This window comes from Canis lupus, chromosome 13 (genome assembly GCF_048164855.1).
Source record: "Canis lupus baileyi chromosome 13, mCanLup2.hap1, whole genome shotgun sequence".
Lineage (NCBI taxonomy): Eukaryota > Metazoa > Chordata > Mammalia > Carnivora > Canidae > Canis > Canis lupus.
Genome location: NC_132850.1, coordinates 48,176,553 through 48,200,026, shown reverse-complemented (window position 1 = coordinate 48,200,026; position 23,474 = coordinate 48,176,553). Strand labels below are relative to the sequence as shown.

At 35.7% G+C, this 23,474-nt stretch overlaps 1 long non-coding RNA gene across 1 annotated transcript in view; it reads left to right on the top strand.

The window, feature by feature from the left end:
• The first annotated feature begins 1,393 nt into the window (after positions 1 to 1,393).
• The window catches only part of LOC140603062 (uncharacterized), a 155,823-nt gene continuing 133,742 nt past the window's right edge, over positions 1,394 to 23,474 (top strand). The window contains exon 1 of the long non-coding RNA XR_012006117.1: positions 1,394 to 1,609. This is a non-coding gene — a long non-coding RNA (uncharacterized lncRNA). The remainder of the gene's footprint in view (positions 1,610 to 23,474) is intronic.

Here is a 23,474-nt window from a genome sequence, read left to right as displayed (position 1 = left end):
ACTTTAAATCTCTTAGCTGTCTTTTTCCCTGGGAAACCTTGTCAAAGTGTATGTGCTGGCACTTGCCTATGTTCCCCACCTGACTGCATTTACTGTGAGGGCAGGTACACGTTTGACTTATTCACTTCTGAAACCCTAGGGTCTTGCAGTGCCCATGAATTTTTTTTTCTTTATGTAGTTTTAACTTCTATGAAAATATAAAATAGTTACAAAACATGTCCAAATCATACGTAAAAACCTCGGTAAAGTTTCACAAATTGAACATATTCTTCATGCAGCACCCAGATTAAGAAAGAACATTGCATGCTCACCAGAAGTCCCCAACTCTCCCCTTCCAGTCCATACATCCCTATGGGTAATCACAATCCTGGTTTATAATAGCGTAGATTAATTTTGCATTTGCTTTTACTTTATGTAAATTATACAGTACATTACTTCTGTGTGTGGATTCTTTTGTTCAACATTATATTAGTAAGATTCACCCACAGTGTTACATATGATTATAGATCATTCATTCTCATTACAATAGTGCCCAATAAATATTTATTAAATGAAGATAATGAATGAAACAGTAGTCACAAAAATCCAAGAGATGAAATAAATCTCTCCATGTTGTGTAATGAAGGAAATGGACTGACCCAAGTCTTCAACCTGAGTCTCCTAAGATCACAAAATATATACCATTTGGTTCAGTGTGTCCCACCATCCTCCCCCATCTCTAATAGTAAATTGAAACATCAGCAGCAATAGGACCAATCACTCTTTTTCTTTTGCTTGATTTTTAAGGTGTGTCACCTCCATAATCAGAATCACAGAGCCAGGAGCAAAGGGCAGCATTTAAATTATAGGACGATGACTGGAACACAACCTTCCTGGATATTAAAAGCCAGCAATACAGACGTTAAATACCGAGTGACTTCCTGCTTTTTGTGCTTTACAGTATCCCTTTTCATATGCCAAATGGTCTGTGAATTCCATCTGTCAGGAGTTAGGGATGTACAAAGCAAGGAAGAGAAGCAGCAAATTGGAAAGTAATAGAAAGGGGGCAGAACACAGAGAAAGAGGGTGGATATGTGAAAGCATCAGGTGGGGATCTCAGAAGCATTGTTGTGGCTCTCAACTCTGGCTTCAAATGAAGATCACTTGGAGAAAATACTGGTGGCTAGCTCAATCCCAGACCAGTTATTTCAGGATCACTGTGGGTGGGGTTCTGGCATCAGTATTTTTTCAGAACTTGCCAGGTGGTTCTCACATGCAACCAGGTTTGAGAACCACTGGTTAAAAGCAAGGACCAGAGTGAAACAATAAACAGACACACCTGCAGTTGTTCTCAAATTTTATTATGGGGAAAATGTCACCTGGAGAGCTTGTTTAAATTGTAGATTCTCTCAAACCCACTCCACACCACCCCCAGAAGACCAGATTCAGTTGGTCTGATGAACACTAGGAATCCACCTTTGTAACAAGCTCCCAGTGATCCCAAGGCAGGAGAAGCCCTGGGGAAGAAATGGCTGATGAGGACGAAGGAGCAGAGAGGTGGAGCCGATGATGAGGACCTCTTCCTCACCTTTCTCCAGAGTGAGTGCACTAAAACTGAGTCCTGAAAGAGGTAACAGATTTTTTTTCTCTAAAATGAAGTTTGGTATAGGATAACAGAAAATACTCATACTTATTCAAATTTCATTCACCTTTAAATTTAAATCTTTCTGAAAGTAATTTGAGTTTTACTGAATGAGCTCCAGTTATGTCTTCACCTCCCCTTACACAGTAGCAAACCCACCACATTGGTGTGAAAAGAACATACTGTTTGAACAGGAGAGCTCTGTAACCATGAGTGTGCTTTCATATGATGTTTATCTGATACTCAAGCATCCTTTAAAATTAACACTAGCTAGCTTTTAAGAGAGCCAGTAGTACAGGACTTAATTTGAAAGACCAAACAGGGAGAGTGTATTAAATGGACTGTGAAGTTTCTTTCATTATGAGAAATGAAGAATTCAATTCGGGAACATCAGAGGTTTTTCCCCTTAACACCTACTAAATCGCCCTTGATATTGGATCATCTGCTTCTACATTCCAAGAGATTGCAGTATAAAATATACTACAGAAAGCAACTATGACACAAGATAAAGTCATCAAAATTTAAGTGAAGGGGGCATCCTTGAGCATGTTCAGAGATTCCCCAAGCCAGAAATCTGGACCTGTGGATGAATCAGATGGCCTACTACTGTGTGACCTTCAGCATTTTGCTCAGCCTTTCTGGACTCTGGTTTCCTTGCTTGTAAAAGCTGGTAATAATAGCTCCATTTAGTAAGCTCTTGTATATTAGCACTTTTGTGTATGCTTTTCTTTATACAGTAACTCTATGAGCTATTTTTATCCCATTATATAAATGAGGCAATTGAGACTCCAAGAGGTCAGGTAACTAACCCAGTATTAAGCTCCTAAGTGGCAGAACAAGAAGCCAGTTTCACTATCCTTGAAGTAACTAGAGTTTATTTAGGGCCCAGTCTTCCTTGCCATTGCACCCCTTTGGTCTAGCATGTCTAGTACAGTACCTGGCATAGAGCAGGAGTTCAGTAAACATTTCTTAAGTCAGTGAATCAAACTAGCTCTAGAACCATGTTCTGTATACCTCCAATTATTTTATTATATATGCATCAAGAAATGAACCTTGGTATAATATCCCAAAACAAATTTTATAACTTAAGATTGAGAACACTTAAAAAGTCATTATTTTATTTCAGGGGAGTTGAGGGGAGGATTTGCAACGCGGTCGGGTGGCAGATACCCATGGTAACCAGAGAAGAGGCCAAGACAGAGTCTGGTGAACTCCCCACCTTCTTAATTTTGTGATGTTTAAGGCCAATTAGCTCATCTCAATTTCTTTATCTGTGAGAGCCAGTGTGAATCCAATGATCCATTTGGTTCATTCAAATGCAAACTTCTATTGCACACACTCCTTTTTAAAAATTTTAATAAAAAGGCCATCTACCATCCTGATTTTAAATATCCTCCAACATTCACTTACCTAGGGGAAAATCCAACTATCTAATTTGCACAGGAGTGTCTGTAAGTGGAGTTAACTATTCAGGCCTTTAGCATATCATATTTATTCAAGGATCTGCAGCCCTCTGCACTCTATTTATCTTTAGTCTGTAGGTAGTCTCCCTTTCAGATGACGAGGAGGGACAAATCAAATATTATATTCAGAATGAGCAAAATAATTCCATTTCACTCAACACTCCTTGAGTCTTCTTTTGCCAAGATCAGCCTGAATAGCATTTAGAAAACTGTAGAAAACTATGCAAATAGGAGCTCTGTTGGATAGACAGCATGTTCAGGAGATGGGAAGGAACAGTGAGTCAAAAATTATTCTAGATTTAGAATGTTACCTGTAACAGTTATTGCCATGGGGCCATAATTCTTTTTTTAAAAAAATTATTTATTTTGAGAGAGAGAGAGAGAAAGGAGGAGGAGAGGCAGAGGGAGAGACTGTCATGCAGACTCCTTGCTGAGTGTGGAGCATGATGGGGGCTCAGTCTCACAAGTCTGTGATCATGACCTGAGCTGAAACCAAGAGTTGGATGCCTAACCAGTTGAGACACACAGGCTTCCCAGATAATTCTTAGACCAGTCAGATAAATTGAAATGCAAATCTGAAGATGCCTACATACTACCTAAGAGAGAGACTAGTAAACCAAACTTAGAATACCAAACCAAAGGCGGTAACTCCTTTGCAATCTGGTTTCAAGAGGTAGCAAGTACTTCTCTATCACCTAATCTATTATAGTCTGTTCTTTATCAGTCCACTTCTCTCAGCCTTTCAGTTACTCTGTGTTGTGTTCCTACTATTAGTGTAAGGTGGTGTAGGGAAAAAAGCAATAGAAAGGGGATTTAACTTTTTTTTTGAGGAGGAGGAGGACACACATATAAAATCTCAAGTGCCATAAAATAATGCTGATACTAAAACCTGAGACTTGGGAAACAGACAAACCTGACTTGTAATTCCAGCTTTCCTAGCTGTGCAAACCTGGGCAAGGCATTTAATGTCTCTGAGTTAGTGTTCTTCCATCTGTAATAAATAAATGATGATGTTGATGATAGCTACCTAATAAACTTGCTATAATGACTGAGATGATATGTGTAAAAAAAAAAAAAAAAGTCATGAGGCTGGGCAGCATGGGTGGCTCAGCAGTATAGCACTGCCTTTAGCCCAGGGTGTGATCCTGGAGTCCTGGGATCAAGTCCCATGTCAGGCTTCCTGCATGGAGCCTGTTTCTCCCTCTGCCTGTGTCTCTGCCTCTCTCTCTCTCTCTCTCTCTGTGTGTGTGTGTGTGTGTCTTATGAATAAATAAATAAAATCTTTTTTAAAAAAAAGGTCATGAGGCTGATATTTGATCTTTTAAAAAGTTATAGCTGTATGAAGTGATGAGAGAGGAAGGAGTAATCCATTTTAACTGGGATTGTGGTATAGACTTCCTAGGTTCTTAACAGACACTACTGCCCTTCATACCAAAAAGCACTCCTTCCTTCTAAAACTTGCTTTTGCTGATATTTCCGTAGCCTGATTCATTGTTTATGTCTCGCTCTTGCTGCAAAGCCCTCTGGTTTTTCCACTGACTCTTCTCCCCCCGCCCCACCCTCCCCAGGTTTGAGTCCTGACTCTCTTGGCTTGACCTTATTCCCTTTCATGGGTCAACTGCCACATCTGTGCTGCTGACCCTCTCATCTCTCCCTTTGGAGCTGAGTGTACTTCCAAACTAGAAGGGCAGAGCACACAAGAGCCAGACACAGCAAGGGTTATAAGATGCTCCAGGGAACAAGGTGCTGGGATCAAAAGAGAACTTTTGAGCTCATCTCAAGTACAGGCCTTTTTTGCCAAGGTCTACCTCACATGTCATCCTCCCTGGGCTTGGGGGGAGCAATGTCATGGAAGTCTTCCTGAAGCACTGCTTTTATTAGGTTTTGTTCCCACAACAAGGTTTCCCTATTACCTTATAACTCAAATACAAGCTTCTCTGCAGAGGCCACTTCTGTGTACTCAGCCACCTCCCCAAAGCTATTCTCATCACACCATCTCCTTGCTGACAAATTCAGTAGCATGTTTATTCCAAGGGTAATAACACATGTAATAGTGCCTCGCACCTGATTAGCCACATAAAAAGTGGCCAATAACAACTCATGTATCAAGCCAGCTTGATTGTTAGAGACTACAAGGTGAAGTTTTGTCAGTTGAATTATCATACATGTGTGTGGGTCAGTTTTTGCCATTTTCATGTGGTAACTCCATATGTTTACCACTTCCTTCCCACAGAGGTCCCAAGAAGGAGCTCTCTTTGCAGGGAAGACTTCTGACTTCTACACAGTACAAAAATCTCTAGACACAGGCTACCCTGAGCCAGAGTAGAAAACAACTGTAGCTAAATGGTAGGTCAAGATTGTAGGATATTTATAGAGTATTATATATGCCTGAATCAAAACTCAAGGGAAGAACAAGTGATATTCTAAACAGTGACTTGCTGCTTTCTGTAGAAACAGAGAAAGTATGTTTTATTATTGTTCAGGTAAATCTGGGCCTTTGGGTGGGAAGAATAGTGAGATTTATGCTTTCCTAAGAATTATACATCCTCAAATTGCAAATAAGAAAACCTGGCTGACATTCAGAGAGGGAGAATCCATCCTTTCACAGATTCAACACATATTTATTGAGATCATGCTATAGCCATAGTACATAGCATAGTCTCCCACCCAAAACTAATGACCCTAGAAGTATTCATGAAGAAACATGATTATTGTATGCTATCTATTGTTTGACCTACAAAACTCTGTTCTGAGCATGTCACTGCCTAATTTTCTCTACTATGATATTGAAATAATTATACTGTAACATAATATTATAATGTAACATGTTGATGGCAGAGATCATATCTCACTTGTCTGTATATCCCTGTCCGCACAATATTGACACACAATAGATTCTTCATGACATTTTATCCATGGAGTAAATGAATGAGAGTATGCAGTCAAGAACACCATTCAGCAGATTGTTGCAATAAATCAACTGAGACAGGAAGGCTGGAATTGAGGTTGTAGCTTTGGGAATGGACAGAAAAGACATTGCAGAAACAGATTAAGTCCTCGAACATTTTCCAGAATGATCATGAAAGGGCACAATCTTGTTCCTTCTTCCTAAATTACAGGCCACCATAGTAAATAATAATTTAAACTTACTAGTCTGTGTATCTAACAAAGAAAACATGGATAGGGATAATGCTTGTAGCCAATACAGGAAACCTTTTATTCACTTTCCTTGTGTATGGATACTTAGATACACACTGCACACATAGTATGTACACACACACACACACACACACACACACTCTTAATTCTGGTTTTACTGCCAATTAAGAAATACAAGAACAACAGACCAAAAGACAGACAGACAAACAATGGGAGCCAAAAGAAGCACATGTATAACAAGTTTTTCAAAACAGTAAGTCCTTAAGAAATAGTAACAATTAATAAAACATGCTTACAGATAGTTGTAATATAGTCACTGACATAATCTCTTCACCACCAGAAAAGACTGGTTATTATCAGTAGTGGGAAAATGCTATTAGAATGGCTAAAATCCAACACATTGAAATGCTGATGAGGATGTGAAGCAACGGGAACTCTCCTCTATTGCTAGTGAGAATGCAAAATGGCACAGCAACTTTGGAAGACAGTCTGACAGTTTCTTCAAAACAACAGACTCTTATCATATCATCCAACAATTGCATTCCTTGGTATTTATGCAAATGATTAAAAATTGTATGTCCACACAAATGTTTACAGCAGCTTTATTCTTAAGTGCCAAAACTTGAAAGAAACCAAGGAGTCCTTCAATGTGTAAATGAATAGACAAGCTGTGGTATATCTATACAAGGGAATATTATTCAGCAATTTGAAAAATTGACTTTAAGCCACAAAAAAAATATGGAGTAAACTTAAATGTACATTATTAAGTAAAAGAAGCTAATCTGAAAAGTTTGTATGATTCCAACTATATGGCACTCTGATAAGGCAAACTATGAAGACACTAAAAGACCAGGAGTTGCCAGGAGGAGGGAAGGATAAATAGGTGGGACATGGGAATGAATTTTTTTTTTGGGGGGGGAATGAATTTTTAAAACAGTAAGACAGTTCTCTATGATACTACAATGGTGTATACACGGTAGTATATATTTGTCAAAATACATAAAATGTGGAACACAGAGTGAACTCTAATGGAAGCTATGGACTTTAGTTAATAATGTGTCACTATTCGCTCATAACTTTATCACATTAATATAAAATGTCAATAATAGAGGAAACTGTGAGGGTAGACAGGATACATAAAAACTCTCTGCTTAATTTTTCTGTAAACCTAAAACTGCTCTAAAAAATAAGGTATATTAAAAAAAAAAAGACAAGCAGAATAAGTTTTCTGCTATATCACACTTTGTCCAAACACTACTTTAAACTGTTAGCAATCTATCAATCACCTATTGGTTACATTGGTGAGGTATGAGATAAAACACCAAAGAGGATGTAGGGGGAGCTCAGTGATTTGCAATAGCAAGAAGCAGCTCCTACCCCTAAGCTGAAAAGGCAAAGGGAACAAGACATGTTATGACAGCCAGAGGCTGGGGCATAGAAAAAGCTGGACCCCAATGGCTCATGGGACCTGAGGTGCCAGAGAAGACACTGACACTGACATAAATGATACCTGAGGAAGGAAGACCACGTTTCTCCCTTCCACTCATGAAAGTCTCTTATGAGTGCTGTTTATTAGTCAACTAAACTATCATGGGAGGTGAGCAATGGGATAGCAGGGTCTGCTGCCCTGTAACAGGCCAGAGGGAAGAAGGAAGAGGTCTGGAGCACTCTGGCCCAAAACCAGCATACCATCAGAAAAGAAAAAATAATAATTTTGATAATCATAATAAAGTTGCTAGTGAAGTGAATTAACTTTGTTTTTAAAATACATTAACCTTGAAAGCACATTATAAGAAGAAGATAGACATAAAATAGATATTATGACCAAAATTTTAAAACTAGCAATAGTCATTTACTTGAAAGACCATCACTTCTGCCCAGTTCCCATGATGTTTCTTGTATTATCTGCTCCCCACCAACCCCTGCCCTAGGAAGAATAACTTTATTACATGACACCTGAGCCAACCAGATTCTCTTTCCTGGGAAATGGCAACCAGAGAGACAAGCTGAAGACCTTAGATCTACAATAAGGAGAAGGGACATGAGATTTCTGACTTTCTGGCTTCCAGCGAAAGATCATGAGATGCACCCCTTCATTCATGCTAGCTTGAATGGGTGTCCACTTTTGCTAACACAAACCAGCCCTCAGATCATCAGCTATAAAAGTGGTATTTCAAACTTTCAGATTGAAGTATTTCCTTTAGGATTCCTGTGATAACATATATGAAATACATGAAAAGAACATTTTATTATGATTTAGTATTGAATACACCCAAAGAAACTCTCAGAGTGCCCATGGTACATATTTGTACTGGATACAGAATAATGGAGCTTGGACATTGGATGCAATCAAAACAATGAGCTCAGAAGAACATAATGAGGTAAAAGTTAAGGTTATGAGCTGTCTCACAACCAAAAAAAAAACCTCCTCTAAGCCAGTTATAAGAGAAAACACAGGTGCAAGGAAGATGTCCAAGCTGAAGGAAGAAAAGTAGGAGATATTCAAGGACAATTTAAAAAAATCTAAGAAGCCCTACATTATATAGTTTTTCTCCAATATACCAGGGCTTAATGAGAGCTATTTATAATAATTATAAATATGTTTAATATATACTAATATTACTAATTTATAGTGAATTCAACAGGAGCTTTTCTTCTCCACATTTTTTTTATTTTACTCTTCTTATAATCTTTTTCTCCTTTATCTACAAAGAAATTCTAACTGACTGAGCCACCCAGGCACCCCTACCCTTTATCTACAAAGAAATTCTAGAGTCAAGGTAGAGTAACCAAGCCCTCAGCACTTGTCATGTGGTGCCAATAGAGAGTTTACACAAATATCCATATGCATAAAGAAGTATATGCTCCAGAAATTTAGGCATATTTACTAAAGTCCCAAAAGGGTTTTCATTTTGCTTCTTTTGGGAATAGAATATGACCCTACTTATTCATATACTTCTATTTAATATTCCCCATAACCATAAAATGGCATACTACATATACATTGCAGCAAGATATATTGTATTTTACTTGTAAACACCCATGTTGATAGTTACTAGAACTATTTATATTTAAAACAGTAGATGCACCATTAACAGGTCATGCACAGGCACACAGTACATTCAGCACAACTATTGAAAAGTTCACCATCCACAGCTGTTTGAATTTGATTGACTAGGATTAATTGAGACACATCAGGAGAAATCCTGTTTTCAATAAGTGGCTCTCTTGTGCAATGGTTTCCAAATGTGAGTGATCAGAATTATACTCAATAGGTCTGAGAGGAGCCTGGTTAGGGACTACTGGCCCAGAGTACCTTCTGGCTGTGGGCTAATTAATAGCAGCCCTGTTAAATCAGGAAATTATATAGAATCATCAGAAAATATCAGCTGCTACAAAAATAAAGTTTAACATGACTATGAGTCAAACAATAGCCTCATTCTTTTCCTGACTATGTGGATGTTTCAAGGTAACTTATCCCCTCTAGAGTTCTGTTTATAAATTTAGGAGCTTATACTTAAGTTGGCAGACCTAGAGATCATCTATATGCTCATTTTATAGATGAGGGAATAGAGTTCTAGAGACACTTGAAAAAGTAAGTCCTATTCTTTTAAAAACTATATTACTTTAATCAATCAGATTATACATTTATCACTTTCTTTTTCCTAACAGAAGAAAAACACCCAATTAGAATTTTCTTTCTAGAAGATCTTAATATAGAAGTTTTGGAGTTGAACTCTTTTTTATACTATTTGGATTGCATTTTTACGTAACACTATTTTTAGAATAGCATAGTATTCTATAGTCTGTCAGGTATTTAAGTCATCTTTCAACAGATGTCATTTTAAAAGTCGTAATTTTATATACATTATCTCATCTGATCCCTAAATACACAAAAAGAATCTTTGAAGTAGGATGATATTTTAATCTTCATATTTGCAGATGAACAAACTGGAGCTTCACAAAGCTAATGTAACTTAGAGAGACTTTCAGAAATGAATATATAATCAATGTCTACTCAGAATTACTTAAGGGAAGAGAATTAAATTCAGATTCCTAGGCACTGTCCCCAATACTTCTGAATCAGAATTTCTAGGAGCAGATCCCAGGAACCACTCTGATAATCTAATCATTTTCAAAATGTTTTTCTCAGATAGTGAAAGGGACTATAAGGGAAAGAAGGGGAACTGAGTGGGAAAAATTAGAGAGGGAGACAAACCATGAGAGACTCCTAACTCTGGGAAACAAACAACAGGTTACAGAAAGGGAGGTGGGTGAGAGGGTTGGAGTAACTGGGTGACGGACACTGAGGAGGGCACTTGACGAGATGAGCACTGGGTGTTATACTATATGTTGGCAAATCGAACTTCAGTAAAAAAAAAAAAAAAAAAAGAAAAAAGTTTTCTCAGTCCTAGAATTCTGCAGAGACAGTTCAGAGATTGCTGTAGGAGTGAAGAGAAAGCTTAATGAGTATTCCAACTCTGCCTTAAGTCTTATATGTAATAGGATTCTATTTACAATTTCATTTGAAGGAAAATGGAATGAGTGTTCCACTGTTTAAAAAAAAAAAAAAAAAAAGCACCTGTATTTTTCAGATGAAGAATCCAGGCCCACAAAGACCCAAGGTCAAACAGCTTGTCAGGACAAAACTAGGTTCTGACATTTAATGCCTGTTCCAGGGATTTTTCCATTATACCACAGTGAATCTTCCTGCTATAGAAATGTTCAAGGGTCAGAGCCACTGCTATTGCAGAAGAAGATTTACAAATACCAGATTCATTCATATAAACACAAAATTAGCAGTTCAATGGAGCTTTTCTCAAACTACAATATTATGGTTTCTACATGAACCACTTGGTTAATCAAGGAGACTATAGGAACTAGAAAGCAGGTAAACTAGAGACTTGATCTCCACTGCTCCACTGATGGAAGCCCCCTATTCCAGAAAGAGCTTGGCCTTCTGTATCTCTCCACATGTCTTGCTTCTCTTGACACTCTAAGTCTTTGAAAGCACAAAGTGGATGGTGCGGGACCTTTTCTTCTTAATCTCCTGTATTAATTTCCTACAGTCTGTTTGGAACAACATGATCCATGAGTTCCAGTTGCACAGTCACAATTACACCAGGGACAAGTACAGCATTCAAGCTACTGCTTCCTAGGGCTTCAAATCTAGGCAATTGAAAATAGTTAGCGAGGAGGAGGAGGTCCCAGGGAAATATCTGCTAGTAGTCAGTGAATGGAGGAAACTTTGGCTTCAAGTATCATCTGATAAGCCCTACCAAATATTTCTATCTTTGTATATATGCATTGATCAAATAGAACAAGCCTTTGACATTTTGAATTTCTTTTTCCTTAAAAAGGAAAAAAGCATGCATTGTCTACCCTACCCCAACCCCAATGAAACTGTAAGGAGAAATTCCTTAGATGTCGTCATGCATAGCAACTGTATGTGTTGAGATTCATGCCATATGTCTGGATTACATAAAAATACTGTAATAATATCCACCTAAAAGATTCATAATAAATACATTTGGAAAGTATTTTAGACAGTTGTACCTATATATATTGTCACTTTTAACACTATGGAGAATTCCAGTGAGGTCACCAAAAACTGTAATTTATGATGACAAGTTGGACATGGTAATGTATATGTATCTATTTGTCATTCCTGGTTAAGTACGCACATAGTAAATATTTGTGCTAGAGACATAACAAATTCTGCATGTCCTCTATCAGCTCTTAAAACCTAGGTAGCCATAGCTGGTATTACATGTCCTCCCTGGCACCTACCTAAAACCAGGTGCATCAAAGTGGACATCACTGCAGTGATGTTCTGTTCCCCATGGATAAGGTGGAAATGAATAGTCATGATGTACACAGCAAGGTCAAGAGATTGAAATAATCTAGTACACATTGAAGTCAGGAAGGAGCAGAGGCTTTACCTAAATAAAAGAATATGTTAGAAGGAAGAAAGAAGCCAAAACAGACACCCAGAAAGAAGCTAAGACTCTATGAGTAAGATCAAGAAGGAGCAGTTCAGTACTCAATGAGTTTCCTCTTCTGGTTCCAGACCACATGTGTTCTTCCAATAAGCCTCCATTGCTTGGGTTGTTAGAGCAGTTCTCTGTTCCTCTCAATCAAAGCAAAAATGCCTAACTAAATATTCAGTGAGAAAAAGGAAATAGAAAATATTGAATTTGTGTTTTGTTTCAGAAAAAAATTCTAATTTGAAAATTTCTGACTTTACAGTGTTCAAATGATCCACCCAAATATAAGGTTGCTTGTGTGGTTCTGTTATTGTATGTATTTGTGATGTTTTTAAAAGAAAAAAATGGTACTAGCTGAAATGAGAAAATTGGAGCAATAATGTTTACTGGTACTTTAATACATTAAAAATTAAATGCCTAATATTTTTAAATTATTCAACTATTTTATGATTTTATTCCGATAAAATGAAGAATTTAACTTAAATAAAGTTACGAATTCAGCAAGCTGAGAGTTAAATAAAAGCTAAAAAGTTCGTGAGTTTTTACTATTTTTTCCTTCTTTAATTTCTACTAATCTAATGAATCTCAAAAAGAGTCTTCCCAAATTTTTTAAAATAAAATTACCTCTGGTCTTCAACCATGCTTTATTCAAGCATGGATAATTTAAGTCTAAAAGAGATTATTTCAGAAGGCTTTGAACAACTGAAAGGAATGGCTTATAATGAAAATTACTTTCTCCTTCTTACACAGCATTGTATTGTAATATGGAATTCTTATGTACTCAAATGCAGCTATTTCCTCATATACTCCTACACAAAATAGACTCTAAATAGGAGCCATTATGGTTCCAGGGACTGAGCACAGGAACAGGAGTCACAACCAAGGATTCAGGCTTGGCTCTGCTTCTAACATGCTACATGACCTAGACCATAGTTACTTAATCCACCTAGTTCTATGCTTATTTCTTAGAAAAACATGTTACTAAACTAAATCATTTGTGCTTTTGGACATTAGAGTGATATTTGTCTTTTTTTTCTGAATTTTTCTGGAAGCTTATTCTGAGATGGAGGTGACATTACATATATTATGTAGAGTAGCTAAGATTTTTAATTAACTGTATTCATTTTCTATAACATGGACATTGTAGGAGCAACCTGCCTGGAGAACCACAAGAAAATGAAAAATGGTCTATTAAATAAGGACTACTTTACTACATGATCTCTAAGATCACTTTCTGCTCAAAATTGTATTCTAATTCCAAATAGACTGGTTTCATTGTTGCTGTCCCTAACAAGTGACACATGAGGTACAAATTAGAGTTTTTATAAACTGAATGCTAGAGTAAAGATTTTCCTTAGCTGATAAGATGGCAAGTAGCATGGTTGATGGCTCTCCCATCTGAACTTAAACCTAGAGAGATACCAACATACCATATGAATGGGGTGGAGCATAGACAGTTGGTAATGATAAAACAGTAGTTATAGGTATTCAAGTAGTCATTAAGTTCAGGAAGAGATGGGATACAGAAACTTAAAAAATGAATAAAAATTTAGGGATGAGCCCTAGTAGGAGTCATCTCCTAAGAATAAAAAGTATAACCTTAAAGTAAAAAAAAAAATGCAATAGATAGAAGAAAGGAAGTTAAAAAAGAAGCAAACATAAATAATACAAAGTAATATGGAGGAATTTATATTTTAGCAGTAACTATAATAAATACAAATTGTTTATTTTCATAGATCAAAAGAAAGACTTTTAGGTTTGACTAAAAAAATAAGATCCAGTAATACACCCAATATAGGAGGCATACTCAGCAGGGGGAATTTGAAAAGGTTGAAAATAATAGAATGGTTATGGAGGTAAGGAATACATAAAATAAAAATGCAAGATATAAGCTAGACTTTGTTTCAGCTCCAACATGCAAAGTTCTGTCCTCACAAAAACAAAAAGTTGAACAAACAGAAAATGAATTATTTTTCTTGAACAAATCAGAGATCTGAATTTGCAGGGCAAATTGTTCTCAAAATCTAGAGAGATAGGTAAACCCAGAGAGTCAAAACCAAGATCCACTAACCTGGGATAGAAGTTGCTGAGACCTCAAATTAGCTAGACACATACATGGTGATTTTTATGAATTGCTGGAGGCTCCGTGTATGCTAGCTTAAGAATAAAAAAATATTAGGACCACATGGTCTTTATCTCCAGGAACCCTGACAGTTTCTTAAGATAAAGACCCAAGAAAGATCCCCTCGTGGCTCTAGCTGGAAGAGGAGAAGAGTAATCCTTAGTAAATATGCACAGAACTTCTCTATTTAAAACAAAAGCCTACTCTTTAGAAAGAAATACTTTACCAGAGCTTATTCAATAGTTGTGGGGAGAAGGATGTCTCTCTGAAGAATGTCTCTCTCATTCCAATCCCCTCTAAGTCTTTCTGTCTCACTTAAAGAGAGGGTTGCAGAGCTATACAAGAAGACATGCTGTGAAGGTCACAAATAAAAGACACTGGCTTACCAAAAGACTAAAACTAAAACTTAGTGGGAATATTATAAAACACTCTCTCACACCCATGAAAATAATTTCATACCAATCTGGTCCCAATATAAAAATAGACTGTCCCAAAAAACAGACTCTTTCTGAGGGAGAATACTCAGGTAAGCCCAAATTAAAGAAAGGAAAGAAAGGAGACCAAAAAAAAAAACAAAAAACAACAAGATACTAAAGGGACTTGAAGCCTCTGACACCTATAGATACAGAAAACATTAAACAAAGCCCAACTCTTAGCCAAATGAGCATAAATTCTTAAACTGGAGGCCTATTTTCTCCAGTTTCTGTAACTGCTTACAATACATCTAGTTTCCAACAAAAATAAAATAAAATAAATAAAATAAAATAAAATTACAAGGCATACCAAACAAAACAAAAAGAGTAAAGAGACAAACAATTTTTAGAACAACACTGAAATATGACACAGATTTTAGAATTATCTGAAGAGCATTTAAAATATCTATATTTAATATGTAAAGGGCCCTAATGGAAAAAGTAAACAATGTACAAAAGCAGATGGATAATACAAGTAGAGAGATGAAAACTCTCAGAAAAACATCAGAAGTAAATGCTGGAGGTTGAAAACTTTATATAAAAGAAATGAAGAATGCCTTTAACGGACCCATCAATAGACTGGAAACAGCTAAGGTGAGAATCAGTGAGCTTAAATATATACCAATAGAAACTCAACAAACTGAAATACAAAAACTATATTTTTTAAAAAACAAATAATATATCCAAGAACTTTGGGAATTGTTTGATAGAAATTGCATTATGAGAAAAAGAACAGAGTATAAGAAATATTTGAAGGATTAATGGTTGAGAACTTTCTAAAATTGATGACAGACATCAAACTGTATACCTAAGATGTGCAGAAAACACAAAGTAAAATAAGACCAAAAAATAAAAATTACATACCTATACAAAGCATATTCAATTACAGAAAAACGAAGACAGAAAAAAAAACTTGAAAGAAGCCAGATTGAAAAAAAAAAAAACACATTGTTTATGGAGCAATAAGGATAAGAATTACAACATACTTTTTGCTGAAATCATGCAAGTAAGAAGAGGTTGGAGCAAAGCATTTAAAGTGTTGAAAAAGATATATCCACCAACCTAGGAGTGTATAGTCAGTAAATTTGTGCTTCAGAAGCTAAGGAGAATTAAAAATTTTTTCAAAGATTGAGGGGCTTCATTGCCAGCATAGCTGTCCTGCAAGAAATGTTCAAAGATTTTTTCAAGCTGAAGAAAGCCTAGATTTATAAAAATAAAGATCATCAGGGAAGAAATAAACAATAATATATTTTTTTATTTTTCCTATTAATCTGAAAGTAACTGTTTAAAGTAATAATAACATGAATATGTTGAGTGATACAACATATATAAAAGTGAATTGCAATGTCACAGGACAACAAGAGGTATAGAAATATTCTGAGACACTTGTGTTACATGTGGAACAAAATAATTTTATTTGAAGGTAGATTTACATTAGTTAAAAATGTATGTTATAAATGCTAGGCAACCACTAAATACAACTTTTAAGTATAATATTTAAGCTGAAAGAAGATAAAATGGAACCGTATAAAATGCTCAATTAAAACTAGAAAAGAAAAACTCTGACAACAAATATAAAAGTCTGACAAACAGTTTATATTAAATATTATCACTAATCACTTTAAATATGCATGGTCTAATTATTAGTTACCAATTAAATGACAGAGACTATCAGAGTGGGTAAAAAAAATAAGACCCAACTATATTGTTTACAAAAAAGCCCACTTTAAATGTACAAGTAAATTAATAGCAAAGAGAGAAGGAAAACCAATCAAAAGAAAGCTGGAGTATCTATATCAATTTCAGACAAGGCAGACTTCAAAACAAGGAGACTTATTAGAGATAGAGAACAGAACTACATAATAAAAAAATTAATACTCCAGAAAGACATAATAATCCAAAACATGCATGCATCTAAACACAAAATGTCAAAATATGTGAGATAAAAATTGATGGAACTGAAAGGAAAAATAGACAGTGCACAATTATAGTTGGAGAGGTCAACACCTCCCTTTCAATAATTGATCAAGCAGGCAGAAAATCAATAAAGATATAGTTGACTTGAACAGCACTATCAATCAAGTTGATCTAACTGACATTTATAGTTCACTCCAACCAACATCAGCAGATTACACATTCCTCTCAAGTTTCCGTGAAACACTCACCAAGATAAACCACATTCTGGTCATAAAATACACTTTAACAAATTTAAAGAATAGAAATCATATAGGATACATTGTCAGTGCACGATGGAATTAAACTAAAAATCAAGGAAAGATAACCGGAGGAGCCCCAAATACATGGAAATTAAACAGCATACTTCAAAATAGCACTCGGGTAAAAAACAAACATCTCATGAGAAAGTTTTAAATATTTCAAACTAAATGAAAATGAAAACACAACTTTTATAAAAAATACGTGGAATGCAATAAGGGTAGTGCTTAAAGAAATGTATAGCATTGAAGAAATTTTTTAATAACGAAAAATTTAAAATCATTAACCTAAGCTTTCATCATAGGAAAATAGAGAAAGAACATCTAAGTCTAAAGCAAACAGAAGAAAAGAAATTACAAAAACTGGAGCAAAATTCTATAAAATTGAAAACAAGAAAACAATGGAGAAAATAAATGAATTCAAAAACTGATTCTTTGGCCAGGCTAACGAAGAAAAGAGAGAAGATATAAATTACCAATACCCAAAATGAAAGAAGGATCATCATTACTGATCCCATCATCATGGAAAGGATAATAGGGAATATTATTATTAATATTATTCCATGACCACCAATTTGATGATTTACATGAAATGGACCAATTTCTGCAAAGACACAAATAACCAAAACCCACAAAAGGAAAAATAGCCTGAATAACCCCATACACATTAAATATGTTTAATTGATATTTAATAATCTTCCAAAGAATAAAATACTTGGCCCAGGTGATTCCACTGGTAAATTTAATTAAACATTTAAGGAAGAAGTGATATCATTTCTCCACAGTCTTTTCCAGAAGATAGAAGCAGAGGGAATAGTTTTTAATTCATTTTATGAGACCAGCATTACCCTACCAAAAACAGATGTATATATTAAAAGAAAGGCAAACAACAGACCAATATCTTTTGTAAATATGGATTCAAAAATCCTTAACAAAATATTACCAAACTGAACCGAACAATATATACAAAACCGTACACACCACAAACAAATAGTATTTATTCCTGGCATGTAAGGCTATTTCCACATTAAAAATCAATCAATGTAATCTGCTACATCAACAGATTAAAGAAAAACCGGTATATGATCATATCAGAAATCCAACAACTATACCATGACAAAAATTTTTGGGCAAAGTGAGAATAGAAGAAAATTTCCTCAATTTGATAAGGATAATCTCTAAAACACTTACAGCTAACATTATACATGATAATGGGAAACAGAATCCTTTCTTACTGAAATAAGAAACAAGGCATTAGAGATACCTGGATGGCTCACGGGTTGACTGTGCTTTCAGCTCAGGGTGTGATCCTGGGGTTGGGGAGGTTCTCTGGGGGAAGCCTGCTTCTCCCTCTACCGATGTCTCTGCCTCTCTCTTTCTGTTTCTCAAATAAATAAATAAATAAATAAATAAATAAATAAATAAATAAATAAAATCTTAAAAAAAAAAGAAACAAGGAATCTAAAATGACAAAATAAAGGGGTGGGGAGCCATTATTTAATCGTAAATGGAAGAAATAAAACTGTCTCTATTCATAGATGATGTGATTGTCTATATAGAAAATTCCAAGAAGAAAAATCTCCTGAAATAAATAAGAGAGTATAGCAAAGTCACAGGATACATGATTAATACATAAAAGTCAACTGTTTTCCTATATACTATCAATGAACACCCGGGATTTGGGATTTTTTAAATATATTATTTTACAATAGCACTCAACAAATTGAAATACTTAGGTATAAATCTAACATGTGTAGGAATTATGTATGGAAAATGTGGAAGACTAGAAAATAAAAAACTGCCAATAAAAAGTAATCAAATAAGACTTTTTAAAGGACGATATATTCTGTGTTCATGGATTTGAAGACTCATTATTAAGATGTCAAATCTTCACAACTTGATTTAGTACAATCCCAATTAAAATGCTCACCAAGGGGATCCCTGGGTGGCGCAGCGGTTTGGCGCCTGCCTTTGGCCCAGGGCGCGATCCTGGAGACCCGGGATCGAATCCCACATCGGGCTCCCGGTGCATGGAGCCTGCTTCTCCCTCTGCCTGTGTCTCTGCCTCTCTCTCTCACTGTGTGCCTATCATAAAAAAAAATAAAATAAAATAAAATAAAATAAAATAAAATAAAATAAAATAAAATGCTCACCAAAATCTCATAAGCTATTTTCTTTTTTTAAAAAGATTTATTTATTTATTCGTGATAGACAGAGAGAGAGAAAGAGAGAGAGGCAGAGACGAGAAGCAGGCTCCATGCAGGGACTCCAGGGGGACTCCAGGATCGCGCCCCAGGCCAAAGGCAGGTGCCAAACCACTGAGCCACCCAGGGATCCCCTCATAAGCTATTTTCTAAAAAATATACAAACGAATTCTAAAGTTTACAAGGCAAGACAAAGACTGGCAAATGGTGAGAACCAGGTTTCTCACTGTGAAAGTGAGAGGCTACAAATAAGCATGGGAGGATTCTAGATTCATCATCTGGTAATGCATTAGAATTGAAGACATCAATGGCTCTCATATTTAGCTAAATAGAGATATAGGTGGTAACTAAGATACCTAGGAATAAACCTAACCCAAGAGGCAAAAGATCTGTACTCAAAAGATTATAGAATAGTCATGATATTAATGAAGACACAAAGAAATGGGAAAACATTACATGCTCATGGATTGGAAGAATAAATATTGTTAAAATGTCTATGCTACCTGGAGCAATCTATACATTCAATGCAATCCCTATCAAAATACCATCAACTTCTTTCACAGAGTTGGAACAAATAGTCCTAAAATTTGTATGGAACCAGAAAAGACCCCAAATAGCCAAAGGATTGTTGAAAAAGAAAACCAAAGCTGGTGGCATAACAACTCCAGACTTCAAGCTCTATTACAAAGCTGTGATCATCAAGACAGTATAGTACTGTCACAAAAACAGACACAGAGATCAATGGAACAGAATAGAGAACCCAGAAATGGACCCGCAGCTCTATGGTCAGCTACTCTTTGACAAAGTGGGAAAGAATATCCAATGAGAAAAGACAGTCTCTTCAACAAATGGTGTTGAGAAAATTGGACAGCCACATGCAGAAAATGGACCATTTTCTCACACCAGGAAACTGGACCATTTCCTCACACCATACACAAAAATAGACTCAAAATGGATGAAAGACCTAAATGGGACAGAAATCCATCAAAATCTTAGAGGGGAGAACACAGGCAGAACACAACCTCTTTGACCTCAGCCACAGCAACCCTTTGCTAGACATGTCTCCAAAGGCAAGGGAAACAAAGGCAAAAATGAGCTATTGGGACTTCATCAAGAGAAAAAACTTTTGTACAGCAAAGGAAACAGTCAACAAAACAAATAAGGCAACTGACAGAATGGAAGAAGATATTTGCAAATGGCACATCAGATAAAGGGCTAGTATCCAAAGTCTATAAAGGACTTATCAAACTCAACACCCAAAGAACAAATAACCAATCAAAAAAATGGGCGTAAGACATGAACAGACATTTCTCCAAAGAAGACATACAAATGGCCAACAGACACATTAAAAAATGCTCAACATCATTCAACATCAGGGAAATACAAATCAAAACGACAATGAGATACCACCTCACATTGGTCAGAATGGGTCAGATGACCAAGTCAGGAAACAACAGATGTTGGCAAGGGTGCAGAGAAAGGGAACCCCTTACTCTGTTAGAAGGAACACAAGCTGGTGCAGCCACTCTGGAAAACAGTATGGAGGTTCCTCAAAAAGAGTTGAAAATAGAGCTACCCTACGACCCAGCAATTGCACTACTGGGTATTTACCCCAAAGATACAAATGTAGTGATCTGAAGGGGCACCTGCACCTCAATGTTTATAGCAGCAATGTCCACAATAGCCAAACTATTGGAAGAGACCAGAAGTCCATCAATGAATGGATAATGAAGATATGGTATGTGTATATATATATATATATATACACACACACACACACACACACACACACACGTATATATATACCATATACATGTGTATATATATACATGTATATATACAGTGAACTACTACTCAGGCATCAGAAAAATGAAATCTTGCCATTTGCAACAACATGGATGGAATTAGAGGATATTATGTAAAGCAAAGTAAGTCAATCAGAGAAAGACAATTAAGAAAGACATTTAAGAAACAAAACAGAGGGTCATAAGGGAAGAGAGGAAAAAATAGAACAAGACAAAATCATAGAGGGAAACAAACCATAAGAGATTCTTAATCATGGGAAACAAACAAGGTTGCTAGAGGGGAGGAGAGTAGAGGGACAGGGTAACTGGGTGATGAACTTTAAGGAGGGTATGTGATGTCATGAGCAATGCATATTATATAAGACTGATGAATCACTGACCTCTACCTCTCATGTCAATAATACACTGTATGTTAATTAATTTAAATATTTAAAAAAAATACTAATGTGATGCCCTATTCCTTTACTCACATCATCTTTCTCTGTTAACATTTTTTTCATTTTTTAGTACATAAACTAAAATTCAAGAGTCTAAATGGTTATATGAAATATTAAAAAGTATTTTATCGGGATCCTTGGGTGGCGCAGCGGTTTGGCGCCTGCCTTTGGCCCAGGGCGCGATCCTGGAGACCCGGGATCGAATCCCACATCGGGCTTCCGGTGCATGGAGCCTGCTTCTCCCTCTGCCTATGTCTCTGCCTCTCTCTTTCTCTCTCTGTGACTATCATAAATAAATAAACATTAAAAAAAATAAAATAAAAAGTATTTTATCTTTATTTTATCTTACATATATTTTCTTAATATACTTTTAATCACTTTATATAGCTCTTCTGCAATATAACACTAGAAAGCATACTTTATTTCAAAGGTAAATGTATTACAACTGACAAAGTTAGCAGATATTTCCAACCTATCAATAATATCTTTATTATAATGAAACCACAATTAAAAAGAATGATGCTTTCTTTTTTGGAAGTTGCTAAGAGAGTAGATCTTAGAAAAAATATTGTAAGAAAGAACAAGAAAAAATATTGTAACTATGTATGATGGCAGATGTTAACTACTTATAGTGGTGATTATTTCACAATATATACAGATGTCAAATCATTACATTGTACACCTAAAACTAATATAATGTTTCATGTCAATTATACCTCAATTTAAAAAAAAAGATACAGATAATAACATATAAATGGAACATTTATAGATATATGTGTACGTGGTTAGTATACACACATATACTTCCTTGTTCTGTCCCCTGAAAGTGCAAATTCTTATTACAAATAAGAATGTCTAGCACCAAAACTTTGGTTTCTATATCATTCTCCAATAAAAGAAACTAGAGTTTCATGGAGAAATAACTGATTCTAGGACTATAGCACAAAATAGACAAGATGAGCCTGAAGTATCTTATAGCACTAGGAAGTTAAGAAAATGCTTAAAAAAAAAAAAAAAGAAACCTTACCTTCAATGAAAAGATATGTCTAAGATATACAGGAACTGACTGAAAGGGTACAATAGTCAAAGTTAGACCAATTTTAGTAACAACATAAAGTAATATTGGATTATAATCCACAGCATGAATATCCTCAAGTTCACACTCAAGGATACTCTATTATTATAAGTAAATAATTGAAGAAATAAATGGGGACAATAGATAAGCCTTACACACAGAAGAACCCCAAATTTATGTTGATACTCCACACTGAAGGAAGTAGAGCATAACTCTCTACTCCTTAAATGTAGGTTGTGCATGACAACTTTCTTCCAAAGATTATGGTATGGAAAGGAAAAGAGAAAAAGAGGAACTTTACAGTGGAGAAACTTGAAAACCACTACTTCCAGCCAGGTGATGAAGGATAAAATCAATACTGATAAATTATATTGATAGTATGTACCCTTGATATAATGTGATAAGAATGGCACCTTTGTGTCTTCCACTCAAAAAGACATTACTCAAGTCTAATCTTTCAAAACATCAGATGAATCCCAACTGAGGAGCACTCTGTGTAATATATAACCAGTAATCATCAAAACTGTCAAGGTCATCAAAAATAAGAAAAACCTAAGAAACTGTCACAACCAAGAGGAGCTTAAGGGGACATGGTGACCAAATCTTAGATGAGAGCCTTGATCACCAAAAGGATAATGAGACACTACCTCACACCCTTTAAAATGGCTATTATAAAACACACACACACACACACACACACACACACACACACACACGTTGGCCAAGATGTGGAGGTATTAGAACCCTTGTACACTGTTGTTGGGAATGTAAGATGGTACAGCTCCTATGGAAAACAGTATGGCAGTGTCTCAAAAAATTAAAAATAGTATTAGTATATGATCCAGCAATTCTACTTCTGGGTATATACCCAAAAGAATTGAAAATAGAGTCTTAAAGAGACTTTTATACTCATGT